This window comes from Jaculus jaculus, chromosome 15 (genome assembly GCF_020740685.1).
Source record: "Jaculus jaculus isolate mJacJac1 chromosome 15, mJacJac1.mat.Y.cur, whole genome shotgun sequence".
NCBI lineage: Eukaryota > Metazoa > Chordata > Mammalia > Rodentia > Dipodidae > Jaculus > Jaculus jaculus.
The window spans coordinates 68740260-68765131 of record NC_059116.1 but is presented as its reverse complement, the minus strand read 5'-3'; the positions used below and the strand labels follow the sequence as shown (position 1 = coordinate 68765131).

The window sequence follows — 24872 nt, the reverse complement described above, 5'->3', positions numbered from 1 at the left end:
CAAGGGAACGCACATTCCACTGGCCTCCTCTCTGCCACCCCTCCCCACCACCCCTCTACCTATTTCCATTACCATTATATTACCATTTCTGCTCCCTGGGTGTTAGGTAACTACACAGGCATTGGCAGGCTTGGAGGCCACTGAGGACCACCCCCGGGATCAGCTTTGAACCTTACCCCCCACCCCCCTTTCTCTAGGTGGAGGTCTTCTTTGTTGACGGAAATTACCTCCTCCCTGTCAAAAGAATAGCGTTTGAGTTTTACAAGACATAAGATAATGCCCTCCTCCCTTAAGAGTTCATCCAACTGAGCCTGTCAAAAACTTGGTGAAGGCTTAGTGGTTAACCACTTGCCTGCAAAGCCTAAGGACACAGGTTCAAGGCTCGATTCCCCAGGACCCACGTTAGCCAGATGCACAAGGGGGCGCACACATCTGGAGTTCATTTGCAGTGGCTGGAGGCCCTGGCGTACCCATTCTCTCTCTCTCTCTCTCTCTCTCCCTCCCTCCCTCCCTCCCTCTCTCTCTTCCTCTTTCTCTCTCTGTGGCTCTGAAATAAATAAATAAAAATTTAAAAAATTTAAAAAAACCTTGAACATCTGCTGATGTCTGGAAAAATGTATATACTATGCTTATCAAACTGCCCAGTAAGCACTTCTCTTAATATTTATACCCTTATATTAACGCTATCTCACTTTGGGTAGAGAATCTTCTCTTTTCGGATGGCAGTGACCTTGGGATGACTCAGAAGATATCATAGTGCTGGAAAGAAGTGACTGGAGTACTGAGTAACATCTCGATCACTTTCCAAGGCTCAGGGTCTAATGCGGAAGAGGTGGTGGAAAGAATGTAAGAGGCAAAGGAAGGGTAGAACTCGTTACAACATTCTCCTCTAGGCACAAAATGGCCTGGATATCCATGAACTCACAGTGCCCGACACTACCTACACAAGACCATCATAAGAGGAAAAGATCATGACATCAAAATTAAAAGAGAGATGATTGAGATGGGGAGGGGATATGATGGAGAATGGAGTTTCAAAGGGGAAAGTGGGGGGGTTGGGAGGGAGGGCATTACAATGGGATATTTTTTATAATCATGAAAAAATGTTAATAAAAATTGAGAAAAAAATAAATAGGCAAAAATATTAAAAACAAAACTTGGTGAAGGGACCACCCTCACCTAAAAAGATGCTAATGAGGTGGGTGGGAGAGGGTCCCCTTGATCAGGTAGCCTGGCACAGAAGCCCCTCCCCCGTGGAATTGCTCACAGATCTGGCTGCTCAGCCTACCTGCTTTTCTAACTCAAGAAATGTTACCTTTCCTCTGTCCCTTTCTACCTTGTCTCTGGGTCCTGGCCCAAATCCTGAACATGCTGGCCCAGACCCTGGCTTTTCTCCTTGCCTCTCGGGAGCCTCCCCCACGCTCACCCCAACCCCGCGCAGGCTTGCTGGCCCCCAGCGCAGGCCCTGTCTGCGGTCTGGTCCCGACTCCACAGGCCTCGCTTTCTCTCCTCCGGCTGCCCATCCCCTGCCTCCCAGCAGACGCGGTTAGTTTTAACGGCCTGCCTGCCTTACTGTTTTTCTCCCAAACTCTTAAGAAAATCAGCCTCCAGCTTCTCCTTCTAAATTCTTTTCGTTGTTATTGTTTTTGGAGGGAGGATCTGACTCTTGCCCAGGCTGCCCTGGAACTCACTCCGTAGTTCCAGGCTGACCCTCAACACCCTGTGATCCTGCTTCCTCTACCCCCTGAGGGCTGGCATTGAACGTGTGCCGCCACGCTGGGCTTGTTTCGAAATTCTTTTAGGCAGACCCATGAAGGGGAGCCCCAGCCCCAGGACCACACCGCCCCTTCCTGAGCTTCCAAAGACCCCATGTGGAAAGCTCTCCTGCGGTGCTGACCGTCTCAGGGAGGGGCCTGTCTTTGGTCCTCCACCCTAGCTAACATGGGCTTATTCATGGAGCAAACCGGGAAGAAACTGACTTCACACAGCATAGAGATCACTGAGCAGCTTACTTGAAGACTGCAACCTCCCTGACACTCATTGGCCCAGGCCCTAAACTATGAGGCAGGAAGTCGTACGTCCTCTCTAAAAATCTGAAATATTTGACCTGGGGCAAATCCTTTATCGCCTCCCATTCCGTACTCTTGCAGCAATTTCTTTTTCTTCCCCTTGCCCAAGGGTCACCAACACTGGTGTGATTGCTATCTTGCAGCTTTAAATCTTGAACAGGGAGACCACAGAGTGTGTCCTTCTCTTCAGGGTCTAGCAGTTACAAAGTGAGTCACTGTGCCAAGCCTGAGTCAGAGCTAAGGACCCAGAATACAACCCAGTCCTTTTCAAATAGACTTAAGGCAATTATTAGGTGAAAAGAAGTAACCTATTTGGCTAACCATATTAAAGAATTCTAAATCATATAAATTTACTATTTAAAAAGAAGAAAAAAAACTGTGGCTGCAGAAATGCCTTAGTGGTTAAGGAGCTTGCCTGCAAAACCTAAGGACTTAGGTTCCTTAGTCTGCAATTGAAGGAACCCCAGGAGGGGACCCCACGCTCTGCCCGGATATGGCGACACCCCAAATCACTCACGAGAAGCAGTCTTGATGCAAACTGTAAGAGGATTTTATTCCAAGCGCGCTGGGGCCCACAGTCGTACACCGCACAGGGGTAGGGGACTGCAGAGCCCCGAATGCAGGAACGGGACAGTTTTTATAGGGTTTCTAACAAAGCCTGTGCCTTAGACCAATCATTTTTTAATATCAGGAGCCCACGGGGTGCGAGCCAGTCAGTTTGTGCCACTCCATAGTTTCTAAGCCAATTAGTTTAATTTGTTCAAGCCCCTCGTGGACCAATCAGTCTCTTATGACCTTGGTGGTCAGCATTTGCGCAGGTCCTTGGGTGAGAGTAGCAGAGTGTGGTATCAGTCTCCTATGACCTTGGAGGTCAGCATTTGCGCAGGCCCTTGGGTGGGAGTAGCAGAGTGTGGTATCAGTCTCCTATGACCTTGGAGGTCAGCATTTGCGCAGGTCCTTGGGTGGGGGTAGCAGAGTGTGGTATCAGTCTCCTATGACCTTGGTGGTCTGACGCAGGCTGCTACAGCTTATGGTGCGGGCTACTAAGGCTTACAGTGTGGGCTATTAAGGCTTATGGTGTAGGCTATTTACAGAAACCAAATAAGTGGTTCACTTTATTACTCATTTTTCATCCTTGAGGGCTATCTCATGCCCTTTTTACCTAGTTTTATATTAGGAACGGGCTCTGATATAATGAGAAGAGGGATTCTTTACTTGCTTCCAACAGAGAGTAAAGCCTGGAGTTTGAGGTATGCAGGGGCCCGCTTAAGCTCCCTTTGGAGCGTGATAGTATTTCTGGGCTTCTGAATTCTTGGGCCTTTCACAATACCCGCATAACCCAGATGCACAAGGTGGTACATGTGTCTGGACATCATTTGCAGCAACTAGTACACCCATATTTTCTCTCTTTCCCTCTCTATCTGCCTCTTTCTCTCACTCTCAAATAAATAAATTATATATATATTTGTAAAAAGACTAGCTGTTAGTTGTTAAGAATTATGGCAAGGCATCTCAGGCCAAGGATGTCATCAAAGAGTACTGCCAATGCAAGAAATGAACAAATAAAAATGTGGCTCATTATCAAAAAAGAAAAGAGAGACTTCCAGCTAAGACGGCAGCGGAGCAGCCACTCCAAAGCAGCGGAGGTGGGGCGGGGCGGGGGATAAGTAGAAGTGCACCACATGACCCTCTTCTACTGAGCAGTGACGGTGCATAAGGAATTACCCACCACAGCAGAGAAGCAGGAGAGATCCAGAGCTTCTAGCAACCATGCAACCCGCCAGAATCAGCTCCCAGCGTGGTGCCAGTGGTCCCAGTCTCTGGAAAGAGCTACATTGTTCTTCGGGGAAGAGCTACTGTGTGCCCAGCCCTGCCTTAACTGCAGGAGCAGAACCCAGGTGGAGGGGCTCTCCACTCTCCCCAGCCTCCTAGCAAAGTCAAAAACCTGAAGGAGAGGACAGCAGGACCAGCTGATCAGCTCCTGAAGCTGAAGACAAAGGGGACCAGCTGTGCGGCTCTGGTCCAACTTCAAGGACTCTCCACAGCCTCCTCTCCCCAACCCCCAGTGCCTACATCCACTGGAGATCTGGGGAAGAGAGCTCAGCCACACAGCATCTACCACGGCCAATGGGAACAGCGGATCCACCCACACAGCCAGCCTAGCTAAGCCCCAGTACAAGGGGGGACCCAGGAGGGCATGCAGCATAGGGGAGACCGGAAGCCATCCTAAAAGGCAATGGCCTACTTACTCTGGGTCAATACCTGCCCCGAAGGCAAGTATACAGTGGAAGTGCTAATCTCACATCCCATGTCAAGGCAGATTATGTGATAGGGCTGAATGATGGTGGGCTTTGCCATTCTGAAACAAGCTGTATTTGGGGGTTGACTTTTGTGCTTTTTGGTGTTTCCTAATTTATAGCACCTTTGTCTTCTTCTGTTGTCATTCTTGGGGACAGGGTCTCACTCGGACCCAGGCTGACCTGGAACCCATTACACACCAGAAATCTCAGCTGCCTAGTTGACAAAATTGAAGGTGTGGGACAGCACACACCCTTCGGGGTTTTGATTTTGTTAGGTTATCTGTTTGTTTAAATCCCCACTATTAAATAAATACTCCGTGCTGGCTTTGGTTGAGTGTATGTATTGCTCAGTTGAAGTTTAGAATTTGTCTGTGTATTGTTCCACACAGGTTACTGGGATACTGTAGGCAAACCCAACACCTAGGGTCACTTTTGCTGCTACTCTGGGAGTCATACCTGACACCTTAAGCTCATAGCCTGAAAATATACTGCCAGATATATACATCTAAGGATATTGCACATAATTAGAAAACCCAAGCATCAAGCTAACACAAAATACAAAAATCTCTACATTATAATACAAGAAACACACAACAATCAAGACAATGTAATTCCACCAAAAATTATGCAACCTGGACTGGAGAGATGGCACTTGCCTGTGAAGCCTAAGGACCCAGGTTCGACTCTCCAGTACCCATGTAAACCAGATGCACAAGATGGTACATGCATCTGGAGTTTGTTTGCAGTGACTGAAGGCCCTGACATGCCCATTCTCTATCTTCCTCTTCCTTCGTCTCTCATTCCCCCCTCTCAAATAAGTAAATAAATAAAATATTAAATTTAAAAAAAAAGATTCTTTGGGGGCTGGAAAGATGGCTTAGTGGTTAAGGTGCTTGCCTGTGAAGCCAAAGGACCTCTGTTTCATTGCCCAGGACCCAGATGCACAAGGTGGTGCATACATCTGGAGTTCATTTGCAGTGGCTGGAAGCCCTGGTGTACTCTATCTGGTCACAGTGGGATTAAACTACAAATTAACAGCAAGAAAAACTATAGAGCATACACAAAATTGTGGAAACTAAACAGTACATTGCTGAATGATGAATGGGTCATTAAAGAATTCAAAAAGGACATCAAAAAAAATCATAGACTCAAATTATAATGATAACACAATATACCAAGACCTTTGGGGCACAATGAAGACCGTACTAAGAGAAAGATTTATAGCTTTAAGTGCCTACATTAAGAAATTAGAAAGGTCACAAGTAAGCAACTTAATGCTTCACCTTAAGGTCTTGGAAAAATAAGAACAAAGCAAACCAAAAATCAGTAAATGGGAAAAAATAATAAAGATTAGGGCAAAAATTAATGAAATAGAAACAAAAAAATGTACAAAGAATCAATGAACTAAAGAGTTGGTTCTTTGAAAGGATAAACAAGACTGATAAACCCTTAGCAAATCTGACCAAAAGAGAGAAGAAGCAAATTAATAAAGTTAGATATGAAAGACATCATTATAAGACACCAAGGAAATTAAACAAAAATCATAAGGACATACTTTATGCACATATACTCCATTAAGTTTGAAAATCTGAAAGAAATGGATGATTTCCTAGATTTATATGACCTACCAAAATTAAATCAAGATGAGATAAACAATTTCAACAGACCTATAACAAATACAGAGGTCAAAGCAGCTATAACAAAATCTCCCAACTAAAAAGTGTCCAGGTCCAGATGAATTCACTGGTGAATTTAATCAGAACTTCATAGAAGGAATAATACCAATGATTTTCAAACTTTTCCATAAAATAAGAAAGGAAGGAAGTCTACCAAATTCCTTCTATGAGGTCAGCATCACCCTGATAGCAAAAACAGAAAAAGACAGAACAAAAAAGAAAATTATTGACCAATCTCCAACATAGATGCAAAACTTCTCAACAAAATACTGACAAACAGAATATAAGAATATATCAAAAGATCATTCACCCTGACCAAAAATAGGCTTTATCCCATAGATGCAGAGATACTTCAATATACACAAATCAACAAATGTAATAAGCTATGTAAATGGACTGAAGGACAAAAATTACGTGATCATCTCAATAGATACAGAAAAGGCATTTGAAAAAATCCAACTTCCCTTCATGGTAAAAGTCCTAAAGAAAATGGGAGTAGAAGGAACATATCTCAACATAGTAAGAGCTATTTATGACAAACTTACAGCCAACATAATACTAAATGGGGAAAAACTTGAAACTTTTCCACTAAAATCAGGAACAAGACAAAGGTGTCCACTGTTTGCACTTTAATTTAATGTAGTACTGGAAGTCTTAGCTATGGCAATAATGCAGAGACACATATGAAAGGGATACAAATTGGAAAGGCAGAGATCAATATCATTACTTGTGGATGATATGATTCTATACATAAAGGACCCTAAAGACTACCAGCAAACTGTTAGAGCTGATAAAGACTTTTAGCAATGGAACAGGATACAAAATAAACAAACAGAAATCAGTAATCTTTCTACATACTACTAACAAACATGCTGAGGATGAAATCAGGGAATCCAGTCACAATTATCTCAAACATATATATAGAAGTTCCTTGGAATAAACCTAACCAAGGAAGTGATGGATCTCTACAATGGAAACTTCAAAACATTCAAGAGCAAAATTGTAGAAGATGCTAAGAAATGAAAATAATCCCATATTCTTGGATTGGAAGAATCAATATTGTGAAAATGTCAGCCTTACCAAAAGCAATCTACACATTTAATGCAATCTCTGTCAAAATTCCAATGGCATTCTTCACAGAAATATGTTTTTAAAAATCCTAAAACTCATTTGGAAATACAAAACACCTCAAATAGTCAAAAACAATTTTGAGCAACAAAAATAAGGCTGTTGGCATCACCATATCTGGTTTTAAGCTATACTACAGAGGCCCAGTAACAAAAACAGCATGTTACTGGCACAAAAATAGACACATAGATCAACGGAACAGAATAGAGGACCCAGATGTAAATCCAGACAGTTACAGCCACCTGATTTCCAACAAAAATGCCAAAAAATTCACTGGGAAAAAGCCAGCCTCTTTAGCAAATGGTGCTGGGGAAACTGAATACCTATATACACAAGGATGAAAATAGATTCTTATCACTCTTCATGATCAAGAATCAAGTCCAAATGGATTAGAGAACTTAATGCCAGACCTAAAACTCTGAGCCTGCTAGAGGAAAATTATGGGAAACACTTCAACTTATTGGCATAAACAATGACTTTCTGAATATAAACCCATTTGCTCAGGGAATAAAACCACTAATCAATCCCTGGGACCTCATGAAATTACAAAGCTTTTGTAGAGCAAAGGTCACTGTCTATGAGGTAAGATACAGAATGGGACAGTATATTTGCCAGCTATACATCTGACAGATATACAAAAACTCAAAAAACTAAATAATAAGAAACCAAACAACCCAATTAAAAATGGGCAATTGAACTAAATAGAGAGTTCTCAAAAGAATAAATACAGATGGCCTATAAACATCTAAAAAACAGTTCTACATCCTTAGCCATCAGGTAAATGTAAATTAAAACTACTTTGAGATTCCATCTCACTCCTGTGAGAATGGTATCATCAAGAAAACAAATGACCATAAATGCTAGTGAGAATGCAGGAAAAGAGAAACCCTTCTACACTGTTGAAAGGAACGTAGTCTGATATAGCCATTGTGGAAATCAATGTGGAGGTTCTTGGGACAACTAAAAATAGATTTACCATGTGACCCAGCTATATCACTCACAGGCATGTATCCTAAGGACTCTTCTCACTACTTTAGAGATACTTGCACATCCATGTTTATTGCTGCTCTATTCACAGTAGCTAGGAAATGGAATGAACCTAGATGTCCCTCAACTAAAGAATGGATCACGAAGATGTGGCACATTTATACTGTGTATACTATTTTGCCATAAAGAAAAATGAAATTTGCAGGGAATTGGATAAATCTGGAAAGGATTATACTAAGTGAAGTAACCCAGGCGCAGAAAGCCAAATGCCACGTTCTCTCTAATATATGTGGATCCTAGCTACAAATGTCTAGACTTGTATGTGAGTTGGGGTTAAAATCAGTAGTAGAGGCCATTAAGCTAGAAAGAGGCTATAAGGGAGGGAGGAGAAGGGAGGACTGAAGGGGATGGTATTGTATATATGAAAGTAGAAGAACAGATTACTGGAGATGGAAAGGCCTAAGTGAGGTCAGGGGAAGAGATTGAGTAAAGGAAAGGGAGTAATCAAAATTTAAAATGCCATGAATAAAGTCCTATGAAAACCTGCATTTTTGTATAATGGCACACCCAGAAGTCATAGATTATTACTAGAAAAATTTCAGTGTCAGGGATAGGATACAGGGAGTTCCCTGATGCCCCCACAACATTTCAGGCCATTGGCAAGGCTCTTGGTTTCCCACCAGAAATAAATGGTAAGATGCTGTTGCTAAAGACTCCACATACTTGGGCTGCAAGGTCACTGAAAAATCAACCTGGAGCTGAGCTGAAAACCTCCTCCCTATAGACCAGCTGATAGAAAGGTAGAAAAAGCTATGCTGCATCTGGACATAGTGGTGCATGCCTTTAATCCCAGCCCTGGGGAAGTAAGAGGATTGCTATGAGTTTGAAGCCACCTTGAGACTATATAGGGAAATCCTGGGCTAGAGCAAGAAAACTACCTCAAAAAACAAAAAAACACCACCACAACAAAAACTCTATGCTGCATGGAGCCCAATGGGAGAGAGAAATCATCAGTGATGACAAACTATAGTGGACACTGCAAGCCTTAAGTTTGGTCAGCCAGGCCATATGAGTCAACAGGTGCAATAGTAGCATATCTGTTATGGGAGAAACCAACTGGTCTCTAGTTGGACTAGAGGCCCACTCCATGGGAGGGAATATATGCCTGGTACTGAAAACCTACTCAAAAGCCTATGGCAAGGGAGGTCATGAGCCCTAGGAGTGTAACACTTGCTCTTGTCTGACTCAATGCATATATTATAAAATAATAATAAGGGCTGGAGAGATGGCTTAGCAGTTAAGCGCTTGCCTGTGAAGCCTAAGGATCCCGGTTCGAGGCTCGGTTCCCCAGGTCCCACGTTAGCCAGATGCACAAGGGGGCGCACACGTCTGGAGTTCGTTTGCAGAGGCTGGAAGCCTCTCTCTCTCTCCCTCTATCTGACTTTCTCTCTGTGTCTGTCGCTCTCAAATTAAAAATAAATAAATAAATTAATTAATTAATTAAAAAAAATAAAATAATAATAATGTGGTAGTTTGAATAGATGGCCCCCAATATATTCAGAGTTTTATTAGTGTATAGTTTGCATCTGCAGCCACCTGGCTGAAGACAGTGTCACTCACTGGGCAGATCTTAAGGTGTGCTGGTGGGTTTGAGATTTCAATCTAAAGATAAGCAAAGTGTGCCTAGCCGGAGTTCCCGAGGTGTGCTGTGCTGGCTCTGTGGCTTTTGGCTTTTAGGCTTGTTCTTCTCTCTCTGTGTTTGGTCCCGTGAAAGCAGGCCAGCTTTTTCAGCCATTATGGAACTTCCCCTGGATCTGTAAGCTTCAAGAAATCCCTTCCTCCATAACTGTGCCTGGTGTGGACGTTCATCTCAGTGAACCTGAAGCTGTCTGCTACAAATAATAAATGAATAATTTCCTGCAGTATTTTGTCACTAGGAAACATTTGTTAGGTGTCTAATTGCTTGTGGTACTAGGCTAATCATTACATAGAGAAGACTGCAGAGAACTGGTGGTGTTCTCTCTCTCTCTCTCTGGCTTTCAAGACTTTACCATGTAAGGTAGACAACACACCTGGACAAACAGGTTCAGGACAAAACAACAGCCATGGGAACTTAAAACACCCCAGTGAGTAGACAGTGGAGTATTCAAGTGGGCAGTGTCAAGGCATCCCAGGGCTGGGGAGCCAGGCGAGGTCACACCTCGCTTGAGTTGTTGGGTTCGGCCGGACAAGATGCTTGGACTGGATTGCAGAGCATCCAGCCCACCCGGCCTCTGCTCAAGCTGGTGGGCAGCTGCTTAGGAACAGGAAACTGGGGGATGGATGAAGAGTGTGGCGATAAACAAAGGGACTGGAGTGGGAGGCGGTGGAGCAAGTGACCGTGGTGTGTCCCAAAGAGAACAAAGTTCCAGGAGGCAGACAAGGCCCTAGAGCAGCTGTGACTGGCACATACACCCCACCCCTGCCTCCAGACTGAAGGGCTTTCTGGAGCCTTCTGAAGTGTCTAGCATCCTAACAGACCTCAAAGACCTGTGGTTGGTGGGTGTTGGGAAGCAAAGGACTTAGGGAAGAGCTAAAACGTGCCCATTGGAGAATAGACACCGAGACACACTTAGATCCCTGCTGGAGGAGACCTCCCCAGAGCCCATGGGTTCTCTGCTACAGGAGAGGATCCACGGAGCTTGAGTTCCAACGCCTGCAGGCTTGTGGATAGAATCAGGCTCTGTAGAAGGATTTGTGTGTCATCCAGCTTCCAAAGTCATGAGACTTCTGTCCTGACAAAGGATCATAAAAGTGATAACCCTCCCTAGATCTGGAAGAGGAGTCAGGTCACAGAGCGAATCACAGCCCAGAACTGAGGAGGCAGACACGGACAGGGAACTGCTAAGTACCCTTGCAGGCACCCAGAAACAGAAGTAGGTTCCTTGAGCTGACCCCAGGCATGGTTGGAAGCTCAATGTGGACAAGTCTGAAAGTAGAAATATCCAGCGACCCAGTCACTTGTGTGAGCTACTTCCTGGAGTGTGACCAGATTCTCACAATGACATTGGAAAAGAGTCTCTTGCGCTGGTACAAATAAGGGAAAGGAATTATTATGAAATATACCGGGGCTGGAGAGATGGCTTAGCGGTTAAGGTTCTTGCCTGTGAAGCTTAAGGCCCCAGGTTCACCATGGCCTCCAGCCACTGCAAACAAACTCCAGATGCATGTGCCCCCTTGTGCATCTGGCTTACGTGGGACCTGGAGAATTGAACCTGGGGCCTTAACCACCTAACCATCTCTCCAGCCCCTTCACTATTTCTTAATCCTCCCTGGTATTTTTTTTTTTTCTTTTTGAGGTAGGGTCTCAGCTGTAGTCCAGGCTGACCTGGGATTTACACTGTAGTCTTAGGGTGGCCTCAAACTCACAGTGATCCTCCTACCTCTGCCTCGTGAGTGGTGGGATTGAAGACGTGCACCGCCACGCCCTGCTCCTCCCTGGTCTCCTGTGTGAAGGGGACTTTTTGGTTCTTATGCTTTGCCTTCCGGTTGTCAGTGTGTCTCCCCCAGAGCCCTTTTACCTCCAGAGATTTCTCTGTGATGGGAACTCTGTCTCCCTTCTCCCTTTCCAGCCAGGCAAGGAGAAGAATTCTCCTCTGGCTTGAGTCTTTCAGCCAGCCTCCTCCCTGGATCTTAGCCCCCCCTACAATAACTAAACTTAATAATTCATCATTTATACTTCTTGAAGTTTGTTTTATCAATTTTTTTTGCTAAAACACAATAAGGATCCAAAAATTGGGGTTCATAGGCTCTCCCAGGACCTCACAACCCTACATCATTGCCATTTCTGTACCCCTTCACAAGGTGCACATTAAAAAACACTCATAAAGGTACCAATCTGGGAGATACAAATTTGCCAGAAAACCAAATGAGCATCAGAACTCAATTCAGATATGACAGGAATGTGAAAATTATCTGATCAGGAATTTAAAATAAATGTGATAATAAACAAAACAAAAATAACAGTGATAAATAGGCTACACGCTTTGTTATAGTTTGGATATGAAGTGCTATCCTGTGGCTCCCAAAGGCTCACGGGATTGGTTGCTAGCTGAGGGATTTCCTGGAAGCAACTGAATCCTGAGGGCTCTGATTTCATCAATTGAGTCATCCATTAACAGAGTCATAACGGATGGCATTATTGGTAGGTGGGCCGAGTTTGGAGTTGGAGGAAGTAGATCACTGCTTTCAAAGGGTATCTAGCCCCTAGAGCCTCCCTCCCTCCCTCCCTCCCTCCCTCCCTCCCTCCCTCCCTCTCTCTCTCTCTCTCTCTCCCTCCTCTTCTTCTCCCTCCCTGCCTCTCATCCTGCTTCTCTCCCTATCATAGTTTCATGACGCTGGGAAGAATGTCATACAATCCAGACACAGTTTATGGAAGGAGGAGTTTTATTTCAAGCTTACAGATCTTGCAGAGTGTCCATCAGTGGCAGAAGCAGGCTCCCTTTTACACATCCACAGAGAGAAACCACCACCAGCCAGAAAACACTGAAAAGCAGCAAGCAGGACCCCCATCCTCAGAAGACTCTCCATACCCTTGGGCTGGAGTTCAGATCCGCCCCAGTGACACGCCCCCTCCAGGAGGCTGCCGGAGACTTAAGCAGGAAGTTTAGTCTTAATAAAATAAAATTAAAATACCTGTGGCTATGCGGGACATGCATTCAAACTGCACAGTCTCGTTCTTCCATCTTCGTCCCTCGGCTCTTCTTCCTCTGCTCCCTGCTGCAAGGAGGAGGTTGCTCTTCTCCACCATGTTCTTCTTTCTACCCATCAGAATCTGGGGGTTGGAATGGAAGCATCAAGACAGACACCTTTTTTGTGTGTGCTTAAGGCTTTAAACTCAAAAATGGAGAGAGTGCTGGAGGGATGGCTTAGTGGTTAATGTGTTTGCCTGCAGAGCCAAAGGACCCACGTTCGATTCCCCAGGACCCACATTAGCCAGATGCACAGGGGGGCACATGCGTCTGGAGTTTATTTGCAGTGGCTGATGGCCCTGGGTGCCCATTCTCTCTGTCTCCCTCTCCCTCTTTCTCTGTCAAATAAATAAATATATTCCAAAATGGAGAGAAAGAAGGGGTGTGTATGTGCCTGGAACAGAAAATCCAAACAAGAGAATGAGGGAGAGAGCCAGAGAAATGGTTTCATGGAGACAGGGTGGAAATTAACCTACAAGGCAGGGGCCTTAGGTGATGTGCTGTGAGGTAGGGGCTGTCCAGGGGTATCTTCAATTACTACTCCAGAATCCCAGGCCCAGCTAGGGCATGGCCAAGTGGGAGAGCTAAGAGATGGGCCTGGGTCCAGAGCTCTGGGACGCTAACCCTACCACCTTGATAGTCTTCCCCGCCTCAAACCCAAAGCACGGGAGCCACCCATGGACTGAAACTTTGGAAACCACGAGCCAAAATAAACATGACCTCATTTTCAAAGCTGTTCTTTCAGGTTCTGTCACATTGACAAAGGGTGACTAGCAAAGCTGCGATGGGAGAAGGCACACAAGAACAGGTAGGCAGTGTAAGCTGAGAAATGGAGGTGCTTTGGTCTACGCTGGCTTCAAACCCATGGCAACCCTCTAACTGAGCACTGGAATTACAGGCATGAGCCACCATACCCAGCTCAGGAAGTGGAAATTCTAAGAACCCACAAGAAACCAAAAGCACGGTACAAGAAATGAAGAGTGCCTCTGATGGGCTCTTTAGTAAATGGGACAAAGCTGAGGACAGAATTTCTGAGTTTGCGAATATGACATTAGAAATTTCCAAAGCTGAAAAGGTTGCCCCATTTTCTGCTTAACAACTATAAGCTTTCGGAACCACTTTACATCAGTGGCAAAAGCCTCCCCCGCTCCAGTCCCACTACTGTTAAAGGCCCCAGACACTGGGCATCAGATGGAAAGCGAGCGTGCCCTTGTACTGAAAAGGCAGAACCTGGTAAGTGGCACTCACCAGGCCAGCATCCTGAGTCTTGCGCTCTCAGGCTAATCTAGGTAGGACAAGAAGGGCAAAAGTGAGGCAGTTTAGTGGGAACAGGGCCCCCAAAAGTAAAGTTCAAGTGGCTAAGGATGAGAAATTCCTTCAGCCTGTAAAGGGGAATCTGGTTTTTCCTTCTCTCTCTCTTTTTTTTTTTTGGTTTTTCAAGTCAGGGTCTTGCTCTAGTCCAGACTGACCTGGAATTAACTATGTAGTCTCAGGGTGGCCTTGAACTCACGGCGATCCTCCTACCTCTGCCTCCTGAGTGCTGGGATCACAAGCACTTTATTCACTGAGCCATCTCCCCAGTTCTAAAGTTAACATAAAACCTAAGCACATCAATGGCATGCCACCACACCCGGTAATAACTCTCTCTCTTTTTTTTTCTAGAAGAGAATTACTCTCTTCTGAGTAGGATAATTCCCTTTCCTAGGAATGTAAATGGGTTTATTCCCTTTCCTGGAAGTGTGGTGGCACCTAAACACCAGATGTGAGGCTGAACTGACCAGCTCAGCTCCCACCCAGTCAGTGCCCTACAAGAGCCGATCAGGTTCTCCAGGTGGGCTTTCCCATTTCAAGGTACCTCCCCCTGCCTCCCAGCAGGAGCTCTGCAAGCCCTATAGGCTCCATAGGGTCTGTAATAAACTCTTTCTGAAGTTCACTTAATTATGGTCTGTGGATTTCATTCGTTGAGATTCATATGACAAGCGCCTGGAGGTCACTGACTCGGTTGTGTGTCTGTAAGTATCTGGCACCCTCACTTTTGAGTTACAGTTCAACCAGCATCATTGCTCTCACAGACACATCAGATTTACATGTCATAAGCACCCTTCGGGGGGTTCTGCACCCGCGGCAGAGTGAAGGGGCTGGGCCTAAATCTGAGCATTCCTCTTTCAACTCTCTCAGATATTTCTGTAATCATGCATATGCACAGTTTTTGTCTTTTGGAGGCAGGGTCTCACTCTAGCCCAGACTGACCTGGAGACTCGCTCTGCAGCCCAGGCTGCCCTCAAACTCATGGGGATTACCTCGGCATCCTGAGTTCTGGAGTTAAAGGCATGTGCCACCATGCCTGGCACATATACATGCTTATTAAAACAAACTTCCATGGTAATCTTAATAATAAATAAAGATGGAGTTGGGATATTTTTAAAAACTCAGCATTGATTTTTTTGAAATCTTTGTGTATATGCATGCGTGCATGATGTATGTGAGTGCATGTTCATGTGTGTGAGTGCATGTTCATGTGTGTGAGTGCTGGGTGTCTGCATGCCACCATATACATGCAGAGGTCAGGGGCTAACCTGGGATTTCAGTCCTCGCCTTCCACAATTGAGACAAGGGTCCCTTGATAACTGCCGTGTATGCCAGGACGGCTGGCCACGAGCTTCCTGAGATCCTCCCGTCTCACCTCCCATCTGCCTCCTGTGGGATGGCTGGGGTTCGAGGCACACCACCATGCACGAGTCACGTGGTTTCTGGGGGTCTGAACTCAAGCCTTCACTCTTACATCACAAGCACTTTATTCACTGAGCCATCTCCCCAGTCCTAAAGCCAACATCAAACTTAAGCACATCAATGGACAATTCAAAGAGGAGGGAATAAATACGAAGGGCTAATGAAGCTAATCAACTCTACTAACTCTCATCAAAAGAGAAATTCCAAGAGACAATGAAATGACAGGTTTTGAAACACAGGCGGATAAAATTCTAACTCGTGTTTATCCAAAAGTGAAGTCGTTTGTCCCCTATAAACGCATTGTTGATACACTCCTATCACTGATGTTGTTTTGCTTTCTGGATGACAGCGGCCGTACCTACTATAAGCCCAAGCTTTTCAACCAGCTGAAGATGCAGGATTGGAGCCCTGACAGGTTTTAGATCTCTGTAAAGATGCAGGAGACCTCCCCCCAGGCTCATGAACCCCAACTTGTCCAAGTTATCAAAGAACTGAAAAGTGCAAGCACAGGCCAGGTGTGGTGGGCACGCCTTTAATCCCTGCACTTGGGAGGCAGAGGTAGGAGGGATCACCATGAGTTCAAGGCCACCCTGAGACTACGTAGTGAATCCCAGGTCAGCCAAGCTATAGTGAGACCTTACCTCAAAAAAGCAAAAAAATTAAAAGTAATAAAAATAAAAAAGTGCAGGTACAGAGAAGACTAGGTCATGAGAATTTATTATGCATAAAAAGTAGGTAAGAGGAATTCCTCCCCTCTCCCAGAGTTGCTGAGGGGGAAGAATGGCCCTCACATGCAGAATAGAATTCTCAGAAGCTTCTGGAGGCAAGCCGAGGGGATCTCACACATGTGTCTCAGGTCTGTTTGTATGAATTGACATCCAATTAGAATGAGCCTCATCTCCAGACGCCGTTGTGCAGGAAGGAACATGGTTGGTGGGCCCAGGGGAACCACTGATTCAGGAAGGAACGGCCCACAGGTGGTGAGACCACAAAATTGGGACAAAACAGGAGACTGTCACTTTTGCTGAGGAAGGATGAGGAGGTTGTTGCTTAAGGTCACGTTTGAGACTGCATCAGGTGTGAGTTCCAGTCATGCCAAGGCAGGCAACATAGCATCCATATGTCTATGGGCCAGTCCCTAGCTGGGTACCGATGAGGAAAAAGCTACTTGCTTCTAATCTGTACCACATCCGTTCACTGCCAGCTGCCTGTCTCTGTTTCCATATGCCTTAGCAAATTATTTAAGTGTGCACACAAAGCAGCAAAGACTGTTTACTACAATAGCATTTAAAATAGAACCAAATTGGCAGAAGGGACGGAAAAGACAAGGAGTCCACTCTCTCAACTCCTTTTAGAAGGTCTCTAAGTTAGCCCTCCAGGAACTAAAACATCTCCTTAGGGTCTATCTCAAGGCTGTTGTACTGACTAGTAAGTTTTAACATGCACATAATAATATAATTACAAAAACTGCATAGAAGTTTTTTTTAATGAGAATGCATTCATGTGTGAATTATGCAATTAAAAAACTGAATTTTAAGAAAACGGAAGAACAGTAACGTAACATCTGTCTTCATGAGCCAGACAAACACTATATAGATAGAACAGGCTGAGAAATTGGGGATTGGGAAGGATGGGACTGTTTCCCCAAGGAAATGGAAACAGGGAGGTCCCCCAAAACAATGCAGGCCATTGCCAAAGCACTTGGTGACTCATTTGAACTAGATGATAAGACCCTGTTGCTGAAGACACCCCAGGCTGTGGTCTCAGGACACTGAGAAATCACTCTGGAACTGAGATGGAAGCCAGCTCTCTCCTGGCTAGCTGTCATAGTGCTGGAAAGTACTATGCAAGCTGCTTGCTGGATAAAAATCCCCAACAGTATGAACAAGAAGTGAATCCTACAAGCTACAAAGTCAGTCAGCCAAGCAAGACATACAAACCCGTGCAGTTGTGGCCCACAGGCTATGGGGCCATCAACTGCTCTCTAATTGGACATGAGGCCTGCTCAGGGGAAGGAAATTCATGCCTGGTACTCAGAAACAAGTCAGAAGCGTATGGCTTGGAAGGTCATGGACCCTAGAAGGAAGCTTCCACTGTTCTTTGGCTAAATGGAGAAGTCATGGCCATCAAAAATCTTCTAAATGCATGTGTTTAGCCCCTTTGATCAATGCTGCTCTCACACTCGATTAGAGAATCTGCATTTTTATAGATGGCGGTAAACACTGGGGAGACCCAAGACCCATTAGTTTGAAAAAAGAAAGCTGACTGATTGCCTAGCACGTGAGGAGTCACCTCTGTCCCATCCACCAGGCCCAGGAGACATTACAAAGGAAGTGGCAGATTAAATGTGAGGCTTCTCTCACTGTTAGCCAGAGATCCTCTCCAGGGAGATAGTGGCAGACACTGAGGAGGCTCCAAACTCATCAAAGCAACCGGGCATGGTGGCGCACACCTTTAATCCCAGTACTCAGGAGGCAGAGGTAGGAGGATCTCCACGAGTTCAAGGCCACCCTGAGACTACATAGTGAATTCCACGTCAGCCTGGGCCTGAGTGAGACCCTACCTTGAAGAGCAAAAACAAACAAAAACTCATCAAAGCAGAAATCAGAGGCTGCAGAGAGCTCAACACTAGAGGGGATTTACAGCACACTGTCCAAAACCCAGGGGAGCCTGGCAGAAGAGGAGCAAGAGGAATGCGAGAGCCACGGTGTGAGGAAGCGCACTGAGAGGCATCGCCCTGCCCGCAGGAACTGACTGGTGCATCGGACCCCGCAGGGACTACTGCCACTCCCGCTGAGGGGGGTCTGCAGTAGAACGGGGCTCAGGGAGAGGGACGTAAGAGGATAACTCAATGGGAATATGACCAATTTGTAGTATGTTCATATTTTAAAGTTCCTAATAAAAATTATTGTATAAAGGATGGAGAGATGGCTTAGTGGTTCAGGTGCTTGCCAGCAAAGCTAAAGGACCCAAGTTCAATTCCCCAGGATGGACGTAAAGCCAGATACACAAGGTGGCGCTTGCATTTGGACTTTGTTTGCAGTGGCTAGAGGCCCTCCTGGAATGCCCACTCTATCTGCCTCTTTCTCTTTCTCTCTCTCTCTCTAATAAATAACTAAATAAATACATTTTAAAATTATTGTATAAAAAAATCAGGCTCACCAGACAGGCTTTCTCATTTCCAGAAGCCCTCTTCTGGACAGGAGATCTGCTTTTCCCTGCCCCTCTCTTTTTTTTAATTTATTTTATTTATTTGAGAGAGAAAGAGAAAGAGAGAGAGAGATAGGCGGATAGAGAAAGCAAGAACAGGCATACCAGGGCCTTCAACCTCTGCAAATAAACTCCAGATACATGTGCCACCTTGTTCATCTGGCTTTACATGGGTCCTGGAGAATGGAACATGGTTCCTTTGGCTTTGCAAGCAAGCGCCTTAACCATTAAGCCATCCCACCAGCCTGCCGTGCCCCTCTTGTAAGCCCTATAAACTCGGCAGTAAAATCTTTCTGAACTTAAAAAAAAGCATACTTTTCTTCATGCCCTCCGGTTCCTGAATGGATTCTAGACTTGAGTGCAATCTCTCTTAGCTGGTGTCTCCAATTTGTATCAAAACATGTGGTCTGCCACTACCCCTGTGCCCACTCCCTCCGAATGAGGACTACGCAAGCCTAGAGACAATTATTCTGGGACAACTGCACCATTTATGTAAATGTCTTCACAAAACGATGCGTTTCTCTGTGTAAAGGGAATCTTGCTGGCACATGATGGTCCACAGTCAGTGACTCAACTTCGGATCATTTACCATGGCCTCATCTGGGGGACTTGTGGGGTCATTATGCACAGACTACAAGGCCCTTCATTATTTTACAGCTTAACTTCCATGAGCCCATGGCATCTCTGGTTTTCAAACAGACTCTGGGATGGTTTGGATTCATTAACTCGGCATTTTAACGAGTCCTCTGCGAGAGAAGCCGTGAGGGACAAGGATGGTGAGAACACAGGACCGAGAGACGCTCAGAGGGAGCACGAGGTCAGGCTGGCAAACAAACAAAGCTGGTGGCCAGGGGCAGGCAGCACTATGGCAGTAAGACGGGGCCACATGTGTCATTTCCTCGTGGGGTTCCCCGCATGCTTCACCTCTCACCTGTGCGCATTCTCAGCTGAGGGGTTCAAAGGGTGAAACATGAACGAGCCCTTCATCCCTGGAGAGTGTTTGGCATAAACTACCACACAAGCTTTGATGTTCTTTTGAGAGGATCCCAGTATTGTTCTTCTCAACCTGGCTAATGTGAACATTTAAAGTGGTTTGCTGCTGGGGCTGGAGGGTTGGCTTAGTGGTTAAGGCATTTATTTGCCTGCAAAGCCAAAGGACCCAGGTTCGATTCCCCAGGACCCACATCAGCCAGATGCACAAGGGGGTGCACGCGTCTGGAGTTCGTTTGCAGTAGCTGGAGGCCCTGGCATGCCCATTCTCTCATTCTCTCTTCCTCTTTCTCTGTCAAATAAATAAACAGAAATATTTAAAATGGTTTGCTAATAGTGGTTACAATCACAGATGCTCTGATGCAAGCATCACACTCAGTCCATCATTAAATGAATGGTGACTTCATACAGAGGGTCATATGAAGGGACCAAATGTACTGAAAAATGGAAGTAGTCATGACTATTAAGATTATAATGAGAAAATATGGTCAGATACTGAATCCCAGACCTCACTGTAACAATTGTACGGATGGATGGATGGTACCTACTGTGACTCACCGTTTGTAGTTCTTAAGTACGTGGCTGGGAAGACAGCTTAGTAAAATGCTTGCCTCGCAAGCATGAGGACCTGAGTTCAATCTCCACGACTCATAAAAATGCTGACATAGCAGGGAGTGGTGGCACACGCCATTAATCCCAGCATTCAAGAGGCAGAGGTAGGAAGATCACTGTGACTTTGAGGTCACCCTGAGACTACATAGTGAATTCCAGGTCAGCTTGAGCAAGAGTGAGACCCTACCTCGAAAACAAAAAAAGAAAAAAAGAAAAGAAAGAAATGCTGGCATAATGAGGAGGGTATTTGCTCCTAGCACTGGGAAGCCACTCTAATCTAATCAGTAAACCTCGGACCAGGCAGCGTCCTCATCTCAAAACAGGTGGACAGCTTCCCTGAGAAATGTTGTCTTCTGGCCTTTACATACATGCACACACACACGTTCATGTGTCCCATACATACATATACATGTAAAATGTAATTCTGCTATTTCAGTTGTTTAATCTAAGTCACACACATATATGCATAATAATGTCATATTACATGTTATATGTTTAGAATTTTCATTAAAAAATCTGCTGCTTCTTTCAACATTTCCTTCAGATGTCCCTTGACAGCCACCTTGCCCAGACTTCACCGGCCATGGCTAACGAGGCGTCGAGCAGCCACGTGACTTGTCTAAAACAAAGCGTCTATCACACTCCTCTGTCATGCCCCGCCTCACAAAGCCCAGACTTCTCTGTCTGGCTTTCCCGGTTCTCAGGATCCAGCTCCTTGTCTCAGCTTGGCTATCCATGACCTGTGGGCTGACCTTGTGTCCATTATTTTGTTTTCTCCTGACACCTCTATCTGTGGAACATATTAGCAGCAATGTTCTTCTCGGTGGCCTTCCCTTGTCTAAACTTGACCTCTTCCATCCTCCTCCTAAATCTTGCTTCTCCCATTCATTCCCTTGTCTTTAGCACCTGAAGTCAGAATCATAGAGCCTGCTCTTAATGCAAGTGCAACATCTCATCAGGGGAGGGTGAGGAGAGAAAGACATGCCTCAGTGATTCTCACTCAGCCACTTAAGAACCAAGAAACAGGGCTGGAAAGAAGGCTTAGCAGGTAAGAGCACTTACCACAAGCATGACGATCTGAGAGGACCTGGGACGGCCTGAGTTTGATTCCCCAGGACCCATGTAAACAGCTGGGCATGGCCACACATGCCTGTAACCCCAGCCCCGTGAGGAAGAGACTCAAGAGTTGCTGGGGCTCTCAGAGAATCACAGACATATACATATGCACGTACCTACCACACACACATGCACCCACACACACACACTACCACACATACCACACACAAACCAAAAGGGAAGAAAGGTAATAGAACCAATTGACCAATGTTGCCAGCTTCGTTTCTTTCTTTCTTTCTCTCTTTCTCCCTTTCTTTCTTTCTTTCTTTCTTTCTTTCTTTCTTTCTTTCTTTCTTTCTTTCTTTCTTTCTTTGCAAGCAGAAAGAAATAGAGAAGAGAGACAGACAAAAAGAATGGGTGGGAGGGAGGGAATTACCATGGGATATATTTTATAATCATGGAAAATGTTAATAAAAATTAAAAAAAAAAAAAGAATGGGCACACCAGGGCCTCCAGTCACTGCAAATGAGCTCCAGATGCATGCACTACTTTGTGCATCTGGCTTAATGTGGTTACTGGGGAGTAGAATCCAGTCGCTAGCCTTTGCAGACAAGCACCTTAACCACTGAGATATCTCTCCCATCCTCCTCAATCTTTAAAAAAATTGTATTGAAGCTGGGGGTGGTGCATACACCTTGAATCTCAGCACTCAGATTAAGTTCTCTTTTTTTTGCATATATGCATGTAGCATGTATGTGGTGTGTGTGTGTGTGTGTGTACTGTAGTGAATACACATGCATGTGCAGATGTGCACGCCCCATGCACACATATGTAGAGGCCAGAGGTGGGCACTGGGTGTCTTCTTTGTGCTTCTGCTTTATGTCCTTGAGATGGCAACTGTCACTGAACTAGAGCTGACAGTCTCTTGTTTGTTTTCATGGTTGTGTGTCACTCTTCCCAGCAGACTGGCTGACCAAGGCTCCACAATGATCCTCTGGTCTCTGCCCCAAACTCTCAGGACTGGGGTTACAGTTGTGCTTGGCCACGCCCAGCTCTGTATGTGGGTCCTAGAGACTGACCTCGAACACACGGCAGGCGCTCCATCCCCCGAGCCATCTCCCATCCCCAAATGATCAGCTTCAGCGTGGTGGCACTTCGAAGGTAAAGGTACTGGATACTTTTCTTACCGCGGAGAGAAGCGACTTAAGGGATGATTTAGTTACTTATTTAGGCATCAGGCTGTCAGAGGATTTCGGTCCATCAGAGTGAGAAAGGCATGACGGACTCAGTAGCTGGTGCATGTGGTAGAGACTCCTCATGTCTTGGTAGATCAAAAAGCAGAGAAGAAGCTGGCCGCCTTTAGTCCCAGCACTTGGGAGGCAGGGGTAAGAGGATCATTGTGAGTTCAAGGCTACCCTGAGACTAGTAAATTCCAGGTCAGCCTGGGCTAGAGCAAAATCCTAACTTAACCCTCCCCCACAAAATAAAACAAAAGCAGAAAATGGGAGTGTAAGAGCTGTGCTACAGTTCTCGAAGGCCTCTATCTTCCAGCTAGCCCCAAGCCCCAGAGGTTCTATAACCTCCCCAAATACCACACTACCTGGAGACCAAGTGTTCAGACCCATGATCCTGTGGGGATTTTGCGCCTTCCAGTCCTAACAGCACACATTGGTAAATTCATCCAAAATATGTGAGCATGTCTCACATTTATATGCCTCCACCATACCCCAGGCACTTAAGCTGTATCAATAAAACAAAAATCTCAGACTGGAGAGATGGCTAAGCAGTTAAGGTGCTTATCTGCAAAGCCTACCGACTTGGGTTCTATTCCCTCATGCCCACGTTAAGCCAGATAGATGCACAAAGTGGCTCATGCATCTGGACTTTGTTCTGGGTGGCTAGAGGCCCTGATATGCCAATTTTCTCTTCTCTTCTTTTCTCTTCCTTCTCTTCTCTTCTCCTCTCTTCTCTCTCTCTCTCTTGCAACAAATATTTATAATTGTATGTGAGTTGGAACAAAAGTCAAGAGTAGAGACCAGGAAGCTAAAGAAATGGGTTTGTGGTGGTAAGAGACCCTGGTACACCCATTCATTCTCTCTCTCTCTCTCTCTGTGTATACCTCTTTATCGCTCTCTTTCCCTCTCTCTCTGTGACTGCACATAAATAAAGAAAAAATTTTAAAGTATGGAACGCTTCATGAATTTGCTTGTCATCCTTGCACAGGACCCATGCTAATCTTCTCTGTATCATTCCAATTTTAGTAGATTTGCTGCCGAAGCAAGCACAAAGTAATTTTTTAAAATACAGACAACCTGTGTAGAATTTACATTCTAGTGCTTCAGTGGGGAACAGCAAACAACGCAAATGCAAAATTAGTGCATTTATAGTGTGTTGGAAGATGAGAATCTATTTAAAAATAAAAGGACTGGAGAGAGAGCTCAGCAGTTAAAGGGACTTCCTTGCAAAGCCTGGCTTCAAGTCCCTAGGTACCCATGTAAAGATGGATGTCATTTGTTTGTAATGACAAGAGATCCTGGTGTTTGTGTGTGTGTGTGTGTGTGTGTTTATACACACATTCACACATGCATATTTCTAAATTTAAATAAAAATTTAAAAAAAAAACCCTAACAGGGATAAGTGGAAAGGTTCAAGGCTATTCCATGGTGAAAGCCAGAGAGTGATCAGGGTGGAAGGTATGGGTTGAAATTTGGAATATCATGGTCAGAGAGGCTGGTCACAAGAGTGGTGTTTGGAAGGACAGAATGTCTGGTCTGTCCTTTTGCACAGTCTCAATGTGGACTCTTCATTCCTAATAGCAGGGAAGAATAAGGGCCTTTTTCTTCCCGACACACCTCACTTCAGTGGACCTGCCTTTCCAGCTACAACACTGTCCTGAAGTACACATGACAAGTAGATAGAAAATATTACTCAATTAGAGAATGCAGGAAAAGCTACGTTTTTATAGCTCTCCAGGACGGCCTATGTGAACAAAGTGTCTAGCTCCATTTTATTTTATTTTATTTTGAGGTAGGGTCTCACTGTAGCCCAGGCTGACCTGGAATTCATTAAGGAGTCTCAGGGTGGCCTTGAACTCACGGCGATCCTCCTACCTCTGCCTCCCAAGTGCTGGGACTAAAGGTGTGCGCCACCACGGCCGGCTAATCTAGCTCCATTTTAGATTTGCTTCCTTCCATTAATTTTATGTAATGTCATAGTTGCTGCTTTTCTTATCGCTGTGAACAAATCCTTGACAAGAAGCAGCTTCAAGAAGGAAAGGTTTGGGCATCGGAGCTGGCTCGGTGGTAAAGAGGTTACTTTCAAGCATGAAGACCTGTGTTCAATCCCCTGAGCGAACATAAAATGCTGGGTGTGGTGGTACTTGCC

General features: G+C 45.2%; 1 non-coding gene across 1 annotated transcript; it reads right to left on the bottom strand.

Annotated features, from left to right (window-relative positions):
* Positions 1-23666: 23666 nt before the first annotated feature.
* On the bottom strand, positions 23667-23769 carry LOC123455152. The gene has a single exon (XR_006633711.1). It is a non-coding gene; the product is annotated as a U6 spliceosomal RNA (small nuclear RNA).
* Positions 23770-24872: the final 1103 nt, after the last annotated feature.